Genomic DNA, 14,449 nt, shown 5'->3' on the forward strand with positions numbered 1-14,449 from the left:
ATGCTACGGCTGCGAGATGATTGGTGTGCATGAAAAAGGCTAATTTTGCTGACAATGGCGGAAAGACAATGAACAGAAAAGCATTCACACTTCGGATCGCTGCCACACTATCGATTCTTCCAGGCCGCCACTGTTCAAACACATTCGAGAAGGCCATGTGCGCATGCGACCGACGCAAATGTTTAACCCAAGGACATCTGGGTAACCACATGACTTGACATTTCAGACAGTAGGTGGGGCAGATTCTGAGTCGTAGCGCTAGTTTATAATTAACTCAATAAAGTTTATAGTCTTTCTAGTCTAATCACTGTCCTTGCATTATTCAGACTGTGGGCGGCACGCTAAAGTTGATTGAAAGGCTTGAAGTACACACATATAGAATGCTATAGAATTATTGCCTTAATATTGTCTCGAAATATTGCCTTAGTGTTGATTTCGAAAGTTACAAGTTGTAGAGGAATTTAAGTGAGAAAACGAATATTATGTCTCATCTCAAAACAAACATAAAACAAACACAACAGAACTATATAAAGACAGAACTATATACACAACAGAACTATATTTTCACGTGAGCACATTTAAACTAAAGGATTAACACTTTCATTAATTTAAAACACTACTCCACATAGAAAAAACGGATATGCCAGCTAGTTTCTGACCTGACATAGCTGAAGCTAACTGATATCATCTTGGTCTGGAGCGAGAAAAGTTAACGTGAAAATAAGTGGGGCAGTCTAAAACTGCCCAAATGGCTCTCAATTAGAACGTGCTGCAGTTCCACTTTCCACCACAGATTTACATTGTAAAATTTGTGGGGCGCTGTTGAGTTTGGGAGGGCACCTGCGCGACTGACCCACTTAGGGCCAGTTTTACAAACAGCTTGCGCCAGTGCAAACCATATTTTGGTGTTAAAATAGTATGTCAGGACTTACTAAAGACGCGCAGTGAAGAATTAGCACTGAAAAGACGTGGAAACAGTTATTTTTGCGCCTGACTTTACTGAATATTTATATTCTGACCTTATTCTTTATTTGCAACTACGCTAATTTGTGCTGCTCTTGGTATATTGTGTTGGTCGATATGTAAATAAGATGTTGCGTCTGTGTTCTTTAATTGGCGCGTTGTTAATAAATCACCCGCAGAAATTTCCACACCTATCGGCACTGTTTTGGAATTGCGCTCTCGCGCTAATTTGCCCTGTTTAGTAAAACTGGCCTTTTATACCATTTTATAAGTATCATTTTACATGCCTGTCAAAGCTTGCGATGAATTTTAATATATCCTGCGTACTTTATCACTTATGAAAATCTGAAAAATATTTGTTGCAGAATGCTGAACACATTTATGATTTCAGAGGTGATCTTGAGTTTAAACTTACAGCAGAGTTCTGTGGATCTACTCGATGGGGTGAAAATTAGGACACCGTCTTCCCAAAATCGAGATTTAAGTTAGAGAAGTACTCGGATGAACTTGAAAAAGTTCTCACTAATGCTGTCTGCAAGCCTACAGATCTGCTTCTAAAGGAGTCTGAGATTAAACCAACACAAGCAAAACTAGTCAAACAAGTCGTCCGTTTCCCTTGAGATGGAAACATCCGGCGTTGAACGAGCAAAAAATGTATTTCTGTGGTCGCTCGCTGCTGATCTTCTCAAAAGCATCAAAAGAAACATGTCAGTTCATGTCTGGAGCAAACAAATTTAACCTTGAGAGAAATCTAAGGCTGTCTTAAAGGGGTTTGTATAATAGGAGCTTTTGTTCAGTTTGAAGCTCTAACTTCTTGTCATTTGAAAATGTTGTTGGCACACTTACAATATTTTAGGGGTAATTTGTTTACAGAACTGAATGTGTGGTCTAAGCTAAATAATTAATGATTCTTTTCCTCTAGTAATTGGTTTTGCTCAACCGCCAAATAACAATCTAATGTGAGCTGCCTCTCAAAGCACAAGTCTAATTTCAGGCATTTGGTGCAAATCTGTCACAGTTATAAGCTTAACACATGCATTACAAACTCACTCGGGGACTGGCTACAATGCAGAGTAATTAATTTTACAATTAAAAGAACAGTGAAAAATCCATATGTTTCCACAATAGTCAAAATTTGAATCCATACACTTTTGACCCATTACAAACCTTGATTGTTTCCTCACTTTAGTGGGTGACGCTTACTTACTTTTCAAATGCTTTGCTAAGCGAAATCTAATCATTCTGAGACGCATTTAATAGGGATTCTACAGCTGATGCCACTGCTTAATCTACCAAGCACAAACACACGAGTGGCTTGCAGGGAAGCTACTTACAGACTGTAGCTTGTCAAGCTACAAGCTACTTGTAATTTAAAGTTAAAAAGTTACTAACAAAGAGCAAAAAGTGTGTGTATCCCCACACACATTTGATGATTATAATTTACTTAATTTATTCAGAGAACAATTAAAAAACAAAAAACAAAACAATGAATTAACAATCCCAATTAGGAAGACAACATCAAATCAATAAAAAAAAAATTATGTTATATTCATTTTTATATTATGTTATATTCATAATTATAAAAAAAAAAACATCCATTCCATATTTGATGCAACTGAGTCAAAGGCATAGTGATTAACTAAATATTCCAAGACAAAAGTGTAAAATGATGTTTAGGGACTTTTTTAATCTGTTCATTTAAGAATCAAGCGATTCACTAGCATCCACAAAGCTGATGCATTAATTTTACATACAACAACTACTAATGAATCGATTCACTGGAAAATGTACACTATTTTGAAAGCAACTGAGATTGTAAAACTACTGAAAAATACAGTTAAAGGGATGGTTCACCCAAAAATGACAACAATTTACTCACCCCCATATCATTCAAAACCTGTATGACTTTTCTTCTGTGAAACACAAAAGTTATTTTAAGTTATAAAATATAAAATAATATAGTATTTTAAGTTTAAAAGTTATATAAGTTAACCTTCCCTACTTAAGATTTCAGGATGTATATTTAAAATGTAAGGCGTTGGGAAAAACTATTACAGACTACTATGTCTAGCCTTTTCGGAAACCTTCAGAGACCCATCTCTTGATAGAATGAACTCGTAAGGAGGCGCCGTTTGGGTTGGTTTCAGGTGATGTTAACTCTTTTCTCTTTGGTCTCAACGGCAGGAAGTGCTGAAGTCAGCAGAGGTCTTCTTGTTTGAGTGAGCCTTTCAGATAAATCAATAAAGCCGCTTTCATCCTCTTTCTGATCCATTTGTCCCCTTCGTTCTCCACGCTCTGCTGATATGGAGCTATAGGAGAGGGAGACAGAAAGACGTTTTTGCTAAGCTGAAAGGCAAAGGGTGGCCTGACAGCTGCAGTGCAGGATAACCAGTGTCCAATCGGCTCTCAGTAGGTGACGACGTCCATCATGGCTGCAGGCATGAGCGGCCATGGTATTGATGCAGGACAGGTGAGGTACGCGCTGGTGATTTGAAGAGCGGGTGGGTTCGCCGGAGATGGCGGGCATGCTAAATGAAATACATCACATCAGTGCCTGTGCCTTAATTACACCTGTCAATCAAAAGAGCTCCTGCTTATCTGGAAACTGTCTCCTCATGCCCAAAAATAGTCTGTCTAGTTTGGAGGAGACAAGTTAGGTCCCAGCTCGCCTTTCACGCCCCTCGTCAGATTATTTTGGGCTGGTGATGGTCATTTTGAGACCTCAAACATTCCATGTGTCGAAACAGATTGGCCGGTGCTACTTTACTCAAAAGGTAATTGTCTTTTTATTTGGTTTCAATTTTGGGAGAAGTAGATTTGGTCACACTAATAACATTTCAGTTGACTAATGAAATATGCATCCAGAATTCAGCTTCAGACCATGTGGTGTATGGTAAGTGGCTCCTTTTACTTTATGTTGGTCCCGGAGGGATACAATGCAATGATTTAATACAGTTAAATACAAAGCAACAAAAAATACAGCCATTTCCACAAACGCACCTTAAAACTGTTAACAGAAACATCTGTTAATCTTTAAAGCAACCACGGTATAATTCATGTTCTATCAGTTTTAATTTAATTCATGGAAATTATATTTTATTGCACTTTAATTTAGTTTAAAATGTGCATACTTTAATCTCATTTAGACAAATATGAGTACAAATACAGGATCCTGTTTTATACCCAGCTTATTTCCAAAAAATGCAGAAATATCAATATAACACACCAATCCCTTATGAGTGACATTCTAACTGTATGTGTCACGAATCCGGTCTATGAACTTCCGTCACTCACCACCAGAGGTCATTAGCTCACCACATTGACTCTCACACCATACATCACACTGGACTGCATTTCCCATCATTCATTGCACTGATGACACATTCACAGCTGATTAGACTGATTGCACTTACACAGCTGAATGCTCTGATCACACAGCTATCACACAATCACACACCCTATATAAACCATGGACTTCCGTTCACAGGTTGCCGAGTATTGTTCTGCGTGTAGTACTCTCCTAGTGTTAGCTGCCTTACCAAGCCACTCTGTGTTTATGTTAAACTCTGTGTTTAGTTCTGCATTTATCCCTCTCCTAGCGATAGCTGCTTTACCGAGCCTTTCTGTGTTTGTTTAGTCTTGTCTACTTAGTTGTCTTAGTCTTGCCTTGCCTGTTTCCTCGTGTTCTGATTTCTGCCGTTGTATCTTGGATTAACCCTTTGCCTGCTGTCTCGGACTCTGTTCGCCCCTGCCCAGATTATTGCTTGTGTACCTGGATTACCCCTCTTGTCTTGCCCTCTGGATATTGTTCGCCGATCGGAGACCACGCCCGTTCACTTAGAGTACTCTTCTGCCTTGCCCTCTATATACCTGTTTTCCATTTGTGTGACCCTGCCTGTTATGACCATGTCTCTGACTTTTAAGCTTGCAAATGGATCCGCACACCTCACCTCTCGTTGACCCCGTTACAGTATGCTAGTGCATTAGCATGCTAAATGTAATTTTTTTTATTTTATGAAATGTATGAGACATAAGGAACTGGTCAGATCCACTCTTCACCAACACTGAACGGTGAACAGAAAATGCAACAAAAAGGAAAGAAAAAAAAAAGATTTTACAGAAATTATATAATGCAACACAATAAATGCGTCCTAAATGATGCACTATACACTTATACACTATGTACTTATGCACTATGTACTCAACCATGTAGTGTATGAATTTAAGGTTATTTTGTCATTAATAATTGGAGTCTGATAGCCTCTCCCCCTTCGCAACGTAATTAAAGCTGCGACAGTTGAGTGCATGAAGTGTCCAACACTCCACACTTATTTTTTTTCGGTTATTTAAGTGGTATCCGGGTATTTAAAGCTGCAGTCCATAACTTTGTTTGGTTAAAAAATATCCAAAATCAATATTTGAGCAAGTACATAACCAGCCAGTGTTCAAAACTATCGCCTTACTTTAGCCCGATTCACAACACTTAGCTTATAATAATGTTTTCTAACTTGAGTGGTAGGCTATCGCATGTGAGGATCCTGTAGGTGCCACATCGTTTATAGCCTTTTCTCACAGCAGCTAGAATAATTAAATGTCAAAAAATCATTTTGATGGCGGATTGTAAACCAGAAAGGATTATGTGTTTATGAAACACATGTGAATGACATTAAATTATATTCCAGTTTTAAATGTGATTCTGATTAGGGATTATACAAGATTTGTATTTTAAAGAAAACCAGTTCGAAGGGAGCATAGTTTGCTTTTTGGGTTAAAAGAATTTCTTAATATGAAATTCTAATGGTATGACAATTAGAGATTAGACTGTACATAAATTGCAATCTACACGCTAATACACACTATACTCATATTCACTCATTCACGCAATGCTGATGTTGTTAACATTAATAATTTGAGAATAAAGTATAACAATGGTTTGATGTGATATGAGCTAACCGATCGTTAGATTTAATCACCATTGGTAGCGCGATTTATTGTAATGCTTTTTTCCTCAGTTGGTCAGAACAAACGTGGCAGACTTGTTACTTACTTGTTCAGATGGCAATATATGGTGAAAATTCTTATTTAGGTCATATATTCCAAGATGTAGGCTAGTATCTGTGATTACTAAGTACAGGATTCACACCGGTGCGATGACTGACTGCCACACATTCACCTCAAAACATTAGATTCATCCGTGCTGGAGCCGTGCCAGAGTACAACCCACACAATAAAAATAATTCCGCAAGGAACTGCAATTCCAGGTTTTCAAACCTACGGACAGCAGTTTTAAAGTGCACTTTTTCTTTTGGAATTTTTAGTGTGAACACACTACTCGCACTATTTATACTACAAAACATCATAGAATAGTGCATAAGTATGCAATTTGGGACGCATCTAATATATAAAATGGTCCAATCAGTTCCATGCAAAAGCATGCTGGGAACCAGAAATCCACTGACTAGTTAATTCAACAAAAAATATTGATGTAGTCACAAAATAAATGGATTAAGTAAACTTGCATTTTTGGAATTGACATAGGTTAAAAGCAATGAAATTTAGTGACAAAATGTTCAAGAATTGTGTTGCATTGTTTATTTACAAGTGAAACTAATTATTAGTTTTCAGTAAACTTTTTTTTGCATTGCCTTTGTGTTGTGCCACTCAGGGTCACTACAGAGGAACGAGGATCATTCACGCCATCAAGATCTGAACTGACAGCTAACCAGGAAATATTCCCACAAGTTTCAAAAGTATCACACCAGCATGAAATAACTTTGAGAGAGAGAGTGCCAAATCAACACAATCGCAATGAGAAAACACTCTCGCAAACAATAAATACATGCTTGAAAAGGCTATTTTCCCTACCCATTAGAGATGCAGAATATTTCACTTCCCTCAGAGAGAAATATATACAAATATGGTATTGGGACATAAACAAAAGCAGCATTGAGTACAACTCTTTACATGACTCCCCAGCTCTCTATCTCTTTAATAAATGAGTCCCTGTGATCGAAGGAAAAGGCAGAAAGCAGCATTAAATGAAAATGCAACACAAGGATAACCGTGTTCGCAAAAGAGGGAATTTGCTTTAAATGGAGGTAAATCAACCACGCTGCTCTTTTCAAGCTTTTTGTGGGGATATTGGCTGCTTGCTGACTCTCTCAACTTGATGCCAGAGGGAAGGAGAAATGTATGTTCAATTCTGCAGTCCGCGCATCGCTTGGCCGGGGGTGTTAACACTGTCAGGGCACATGAGGCTCCAGACTATCTGTTTCCCTATTCTGCTTCATTCTCATCAAATTGCTTGTTTTATTTATATCAAATGATACCTCGCTCCCTGCGCTCCCTCGCTCGGCTGATAACGCACCCCTCTCTGTCCCCCGCATTCGCACCCATCCCCCGATACATCCTATGAAATGTATTGCTTGCTCATTGTAAATAAAACATAAAGCTTCCTCTGAGCTCCTCCCTTGAGCCACCTATATTTCTATTTTTGCAAAGAGCAGCAAACCTTATACAACGCTGCTGCCACATCACTACGAGCAAAGACTAACTTTATATGTCTGAGATATTGAAAAGGCGACTTTAAAAGCACTATTGTCCCTGATGTAGATATCACAAAATGCAGCATTGATACAACTCTGAGGCTCCTTTTATAAGCGTATCAATCATATATTTCCTCGCTGTCTATCGGCTCCTCTCTCTCTCGTTCTTTGCAGAGGGGTCCAAAAGTCTGAGAGCATTAATAAAAATGCAGACTTTTTGTATTGTACCGGAATAACGGTGAAAAGAAAAGTACAAATTAGTGAAAAGTACAAATTAACAGGTTTAACTTAGTACGTGTCCTTTTGCTTTAATGACAAGAACTTGAGCTGTATGAAGTTTGTGTAAAACATGAGCTGAACACACACACACACACTATAATTTCTAACATTAATCATCTTCATTTTCATGCATATGAATAAATAGTTTTATTGTAGTAGTATTACACACACACAAACACATACAGTATATATACACACATATATAAAACAAATCAACAATAAAATGCAAACATTCAGTGTTTTAACAGTAATCAGTAATTAGTTTGTATAACATGCATAATATAATAAAAAATCATTATTTAAAATTTAAATACATTTTATTTATTTGAGTGTGTGAATAAAACTATGATAAAACAATGACACTCCCAAAATGTCACATATAGTTCTTTCTCCTTCATAAAGAGACTTAAATGCATACACACGAACACATGTTTGCCCGTTTCTGTGACAGCTTTCTGAACATGAAATCTATTAGACAATCAAAGCCGAACTATAGCATCACGATCTCGTCGCACATATGTTATATCGCCATAACAATTCCGAGCGCAACACGGATAAATGCTCTTTTGGCTGGCAGCTGGGGAATTTGAATAGTGTGTCTTTCCAATGCGTTTCATGAAGTGCTTAAACCCACCTCAGGGTTCTGAGACGCCTCTCATCTCCAGCTGTCGGCAGCGGAGGGGTAATGTTGATTGATGGAGGGAGGGAGGGCTAGACCGATGCACGGTGCAGTCGGAAGGCAGAGGAACGAATGGCTAACGCTAAACTTGACTCACTCCGTCATAAAGCCCATATAATTGTATCATGGACATGACACTGTCGTAATCATCCATGGCAGTTTATGTCAGCTGGTGACAAATGACAACGATTTACCAATGGGGTTAAGCCACACAGAGGACAGACACGGTCAGGGGATTATGATTTAGCATGGGGGTTCAGCAATGCAATGAGGACCCATGATTCACCAGGGTAGGACAAAGCCAGAAAGAGGACATCTTTGATTCAGTATAGTTACAAGCCAATGAGTGAACATTACTCACCAATGGGCCCAGGTTGACATCAATGAGCTTGATAAAGCGATAAAATGATTTAGAACAACAATGAACTGGGTAATTATGTGCTCTAGCCTGCAGCACCCGACGTACTCTAGCATAACCTGACACGAATTTCTCTTTCCCTGTGCAACAGTCTGATGTCTGGTGTATCTCAAAGCAGAAAATATGTCACTAAATGTCAGTCTCACTGGAACTGTTCTATTCTAATTCATCATGGCAAATATCAATCAATGCTATATCTATGGTTTTGGGGATGTGAGTATTTACACCCTAACCTTTGACTCCTGACGGCCCACTGGTGAGTAGCCAGGAGGGAGTACTTCACTCCTCAAACTAATGAGCTATTGATTTGTGTGAGATAGCCTGGAGAAACTGGGGTGTGGAAGAGTGCTGAAGACCTGGTTTGTGTGTGACTGAGCGATGTATGAAATCATTCGCACACCGCAAGGAGGACGGAAAAGGAAAGCGCAAATCCAAAGGATTACGTGACAACATTCTCAACCCATATAACCTTCCAAAATACAAAACAGTTCAGAAGGGAAATTATAGCAAATTTCAAGGTGTTTTTAAACATACAGTACACCATCTTTTGATATGTTTTTCTTTTCTTTTTTTAAATGAAGAAAATTAAGGTTTTCAGTTGGAATTTGAAACGCAAAAACACAAAACAAAAAACACAAACCAGTACACAAAACAAAGCAAATGACTTGTTATGCAACACTGTGTCAGTTCAAAAACAAACAAACAAAATGAAACAGTACACAAAACAAAACAAATAAACTGTTGTTATGCAACGATTTGTCAGTTCAAAACAAAAACAAAATGAAACAACACACAAAACAATACAGGTAACTTGTTATGCAACATTTTGTCAGTTCAAAACAAAACAAAAACAAAACTTGTTGGCATCCATATTTTAAAAATCTATCACATTAGTGCATGAAAACATGTTTACAGACAAGTCATACTGAAAATGTGTGTTAAATGCATTTAATTCATTATTCAATTATTCTGCATTCTGTTTGCTCCCTTAATTCAAATTCCAGAATCTTTTATTGGCAGGCATTTTACAAACATCAAAAGGCTAAAGGCAGGTTTGAGAAATCTGCATCGTGTTCGAAAGGCTCCCTCACTCAGCAAGTATTGTGTCTCTTTAATTCCTCTATGCTCCTCCATACATTATCCGGCATATTGCATGTCAGCAGCAGTGCACATAAAAGTTGATTTTTTTTAGAGTTCGATGTCCAGAAATGCAACAGAAGCAAAGTTCTTTGGAAAGGCAGGCACTTTTGTTGTTTTATGGTCCAATTTTACTATCTAATGTAATAAATGAGCACATTAACTCCACTCACTATATAAATAGTGCATGTGTACGTGTTAATGTGTGAGGATGCGTATGGCTTTTAGTGGCTGCTATACAGTGAGCCAAAGTATTTGCTTGTTTGTGACCAAGTCTGTGTAGTTTCTTCCAACGTCTCTATCTCTCTATTTTCCCATTGCGTTGTGTTGTGGTGCATCGTGTTTTTTTCTTCCCGTGAAAATGACTCAATGAATGTGCCAATGTCTGGAAGTTAATACCTGATGAATTAATATTGTATGGTTTCATAACCACTATCCCTGCCTGTGGGTCAAAGCAAGGAACAGGAGAACACCACATGATTTATTTGCTTGCAGTGTAATTTTGTGCAAACAGACATTATTGGTCTGAAAAACAAATGATTGCATGGTCAAAAAACGCTGTATAAAGTGGCACTGTTACCAGAGCCGCACTGCTCATTATAGGTATCGGCATTCCCTAGGGTGTCTTTGTAGCCGTCTGTAAATTTGCATCGCAGTGATTTACCACAGAAAATACTGTGCATTTCTTTATGCATTTCTGTTAATCTTTTCTTCGTTGCAATTGTTGCATGTTCTGCACTCTTTCACTGCTGCTAGCACTTAGTTTAGAAACAATTTTAGAGCTAAAAAAGGATAAACAGATATTTGAGCCACTGCATTAAAGATCTAAGGATCAATGCCATTTCAATTCAGTCATCTCAATGTGAGTGAATCAAAGATTTAAGTGAATCTTAAGTGAATCCTCTCTGCTCTTGTAAAGGAGAAGGCTTATCTTGGTTTAGTGTCTGTGTAAGATAAGCTACCTTTCATCACTCTTATATCTTGTTCATGTAACACACAAGTGCATGAATAAATACAAGCAGAGCCCATATCTTAGTGCTTACCTATTTATGTAAATAAAAATACTAATTATATATATTTTTTTTGGGGGATTTTATATTGCAGTGAAGTCATAAAATAGCAATGCAAATTAAATATACTCTATATGTGTAATGCTGTAAAAATGTTTATTGCTTATAAAAGTATTTCTAGATTGTGAAAAATAAAATCATATGATAAAATAAAATAAAGTAATTTTTATTTTTTATTTGCAAGAACAGCCTAATTTTTACAGTGTAAACTCTGTTCATAATCAAGATTTGTGTACCTTACACCATTACAATTAACGACAAGCTAAAATTGAGAAATCAGGTATGACAGTTGGGGTAAAATACTAGAATTATGATGAAATACTTTAATGAAACTAGATGCAATAAGTACTAAAATGCAGATAACCAGTTAAACCTTAAACATTTGCTTTCTATCAATGATTGTATTATTAAATTACTAGCAATAAGAAATATGCAACTGAAAGCATGCATGTCCGAGCAAACAACAAAAGCAATAAAATGATTCGTTTGCTTTAGTTTAAGAGATAATTGCTCTGTGGTTTGATTTCCTCCTCTTCATTACATCTTAATAAAACGCAATAACAACGCCTACTTTCTGTGAGAAACCAACCTCTATTGATCATCATCAAGGGTACGAACAATAAATTGAATAATACATTTTCAAAAGTGCTCTATTTGAGAAAACCTAATGATTTGGATGAAAGAAACATCCCATTGGTTTCTTGTGCACTATAAACAATGCCAGAACCCATCATACATGCACACTCAAATAACTGGAAATTAAATCTCCCCATATAAGGTTTCTTTTTTCTTTTCCTCTTCTCCAGTTTTCTCTAATGTTAACATTATTCACCCAGTCTCACCTGACCCTGACTGGCCAAGGGGAGTTGGAACATGCGGCCTGGCTAGTTATCATTTCAAAGCCACATATATCCATATCTTCATTTCTGTATATATCAGCAGTGTAGACCTCCAATCCCTGAGCTGTAAAGTCGTCTCAAAGTTAGACCTGGCTGTTTGAAGTTCCGCCAACAGAAGCCCAAGCCATGACAGCATTCAACGCTGTCATTATTCAACCAACAGAGAGAAATTTAGAATAATCTACAGAATATGCATCCCTGCTTTTCCTTTCTTTCTTCCTCTCTATCCTTCTTCCTTTTGGGGATAAAGGTTAATTTATTTATTATTATATTTTAGATTTTAAAATAATTTAGAAAGTGCTATACATGTAATTCCCAACTATGCCTTGTGTATAATAATAATTTAAATATATATATATATATATATATATATATATATATATATATATATATATATATATATATATATATACACACACACAAACAAACACACAATTAATTATTACATAATTACAGCATTATTAGAAAGAAAGAAAGAAAGAAATTATGATATAATTTATAAAACAAAATAAGAATCTGATAACTATATGCATAACCTTTTTCAATTTTTCCCTTTTGTTATGGAAGTCATAAGTTAATTGTAAAAGAAAATAAATAATTTGGTTTATTATTATTAATAATAATAATAATAATAATAATAATAATAATAAACCAGTTAGATTACTTATTATTTTCTATTTTGGTTTATGCAAATATCTGAAAAATAAAATAAAATAAATAAATGGAAAAGTTTTCCTAATAATTTTTATTTTTATTATTATTATTATTATTATCAAATTTATTTCTATTTTAATCATTTTTATAAGACAATAAAGAAACTAATTGGTTTGGTAGAAGAACAAGAATATGATAGGCCTTCACTTAAAAACTTTTTTAGATGATCAGCAGTTAAACCAAAGTAGGCGACTGGGAATTGGACCCTCGGCTGGCCCTAAACGATTCTTTAGGGGGTGTACAAAATTCCTCTGACTTGACTTTGCTTGGAGTTCTGCACTGCTGACATCGCAAGCGCTCCCAGATCTACACTTTGTTATTTAAATGCTCTTCTTTATCTCACCTTTGGAAGTGAAAAGCACGCGAGGACCGGAGGAGAGGAGTTGGAAGGGTGTGCTATGGCAGGCGCGTTCTGGAATGACCTTGGAAGTCACTCAGCAGCGAGTTACCCCCGGCGATAGGGCCTTCACTGAAAAGTTGGCATGGCCACTGCCCCTGGCACAGGCAACGATCCGAGAGAGCCCAAGACTGGGCTCTGGTCCCACTGGAGCCTGATAACGATCAGATGGCAAGCTCCAGGCTGGCATTTATTTGGGATACAGTTAAGGAAAGTGATGGCCGCACAATCATTGACTGTGTCACTTGATAATAGCCCGAAGCAAACAGGGTTTGGTAGACTTGCATTCCTCACAAGAGTGATTCATTTGTTCTGCTTCCATGCGGTTTACTATCCGCTGCGTATCTCGCAGTCTCTCTCCCCTGGACATCCAATACTCGCCAAAAGATTTCCAATTTCACTTGGACAATGGCCTCAGAGGGCTGTAAAAGACCATTGATTTGGACCCTCCTGCAAATATTCTCCCTAAACAGTGAGAAGCATCTTTCAGGCCATTTTACATCTTAATGGATAAACCATTGAGCCCCGCTTGATTGTTTAACTAAGAAAGTATATCATCGAACCACAAGGACCATTTGCACAGGGGCCTTCTGGGATGCCGGGCACAAACAGTTGAACATTACAAAAGCGGAGATAAATGCTCCAACCTTTCTTCGTAGACCACTGCAACAGGATCTAGCCAGCAGCGTTGGTGGAGGGATAGTTAGAGAAGGACATCATTAGGGGTGGGATAGCGAGACCCCCAAAAAAGTGCATGTGAAGACACAAGCCATCGACGTAAAGGTCAGGATGGTACCCTTCATTTGGAAATCTGTGTTCACGCTAATTAGCTTTGGCCGGGCCAATAAAACAGCTATTCAACGGAACCGATAATAATGTCACCATCTGAAAACAAACAGCAACACTCCCCCCAAAGAGCAAGAAGCGGCGTGGAAGAAAGTGCAAGACTACTTTAAATTGTCACAAACCCTGTATGTTTCAGCCATACCATTAAGGCAACCTTTTGGGAAATTATCTCTGACTGCCCAGGAGCAGCAGGACAAGTGGAATATCAGTTAAGGATGGGACACCTCAATTCTAGCTGTCTTAGTTAATATTGTTCTGTAGATGGACTTTTAATTGCCTTCTCCAAAGTCTTCCTCCTCAAGTCTTCACGTGGTACGGCTGAATCCTCTCGGCTTCCTAGCAGGGCTCGAGCTCGAGGGATTCACGCCGTTCCTGTGAACAGGACCGGACAGGGTTATTAGAAGGTAGAAGATTCGAGATTGGCCCTTAGCTTGTGTGGTAGCTATTTCAAGAGCGCTTTCCTCCACTGAGCAGTACGCCATAAGGGACTATATGAAATCAC

The 14,449-nt window shown here is 37.7% G+C and overlaps 1 protein-coding gene across 10 annotated transcripts in view; it reads right to left on the minus strand.

Annotated features, from left to right (window-relative positions):
• Positions 1-14,449, minus strand: part of rbfox3a (RNA binding fox-1 homolog 3a) — a 450,519-nt gene that overhangs the window by 216,521 nt on the left and 219,549 nt on the right. For 4 of the 10 annotated variants that reach the window (XM_058792718.1, XM_058792716.1, XM_058792711.1 and 1 more), the window contains 2 exons: positions 2,966-3,272; positions 2,843-2,876 (listed from right to left, as the gene is read on the minus strand). The exons of the other annotated variants lie outside the window; for them this stretch is intronic. The gene's annotated coding sequence lies outside the window, so the exon portion shown is untranslated. The remainder of the gene's footprint in view (positions 1-2,842; positions 2,877-2,965; positions 3,273-14,449) is intronic. 10 annotated transcript variants of the gene reach the window in all.

Source organism: Onychostoma macrolepis, chromosome 12, assembly GCF_012432095.1.
Source record: "Onychostoma macrolepis isolate SWU-2019 chromosome 12, ASM1243209v1, whole genome shotgun sequence".
In the NCBI taxonomy this organism is placed as follows: domain Eukaryota; kingdom Metazoa; phylum Chordata; class Actinopteri; order Cypriniformes; family Cyprinidae; genus Onychostoma; species Onychostoma macrolepis.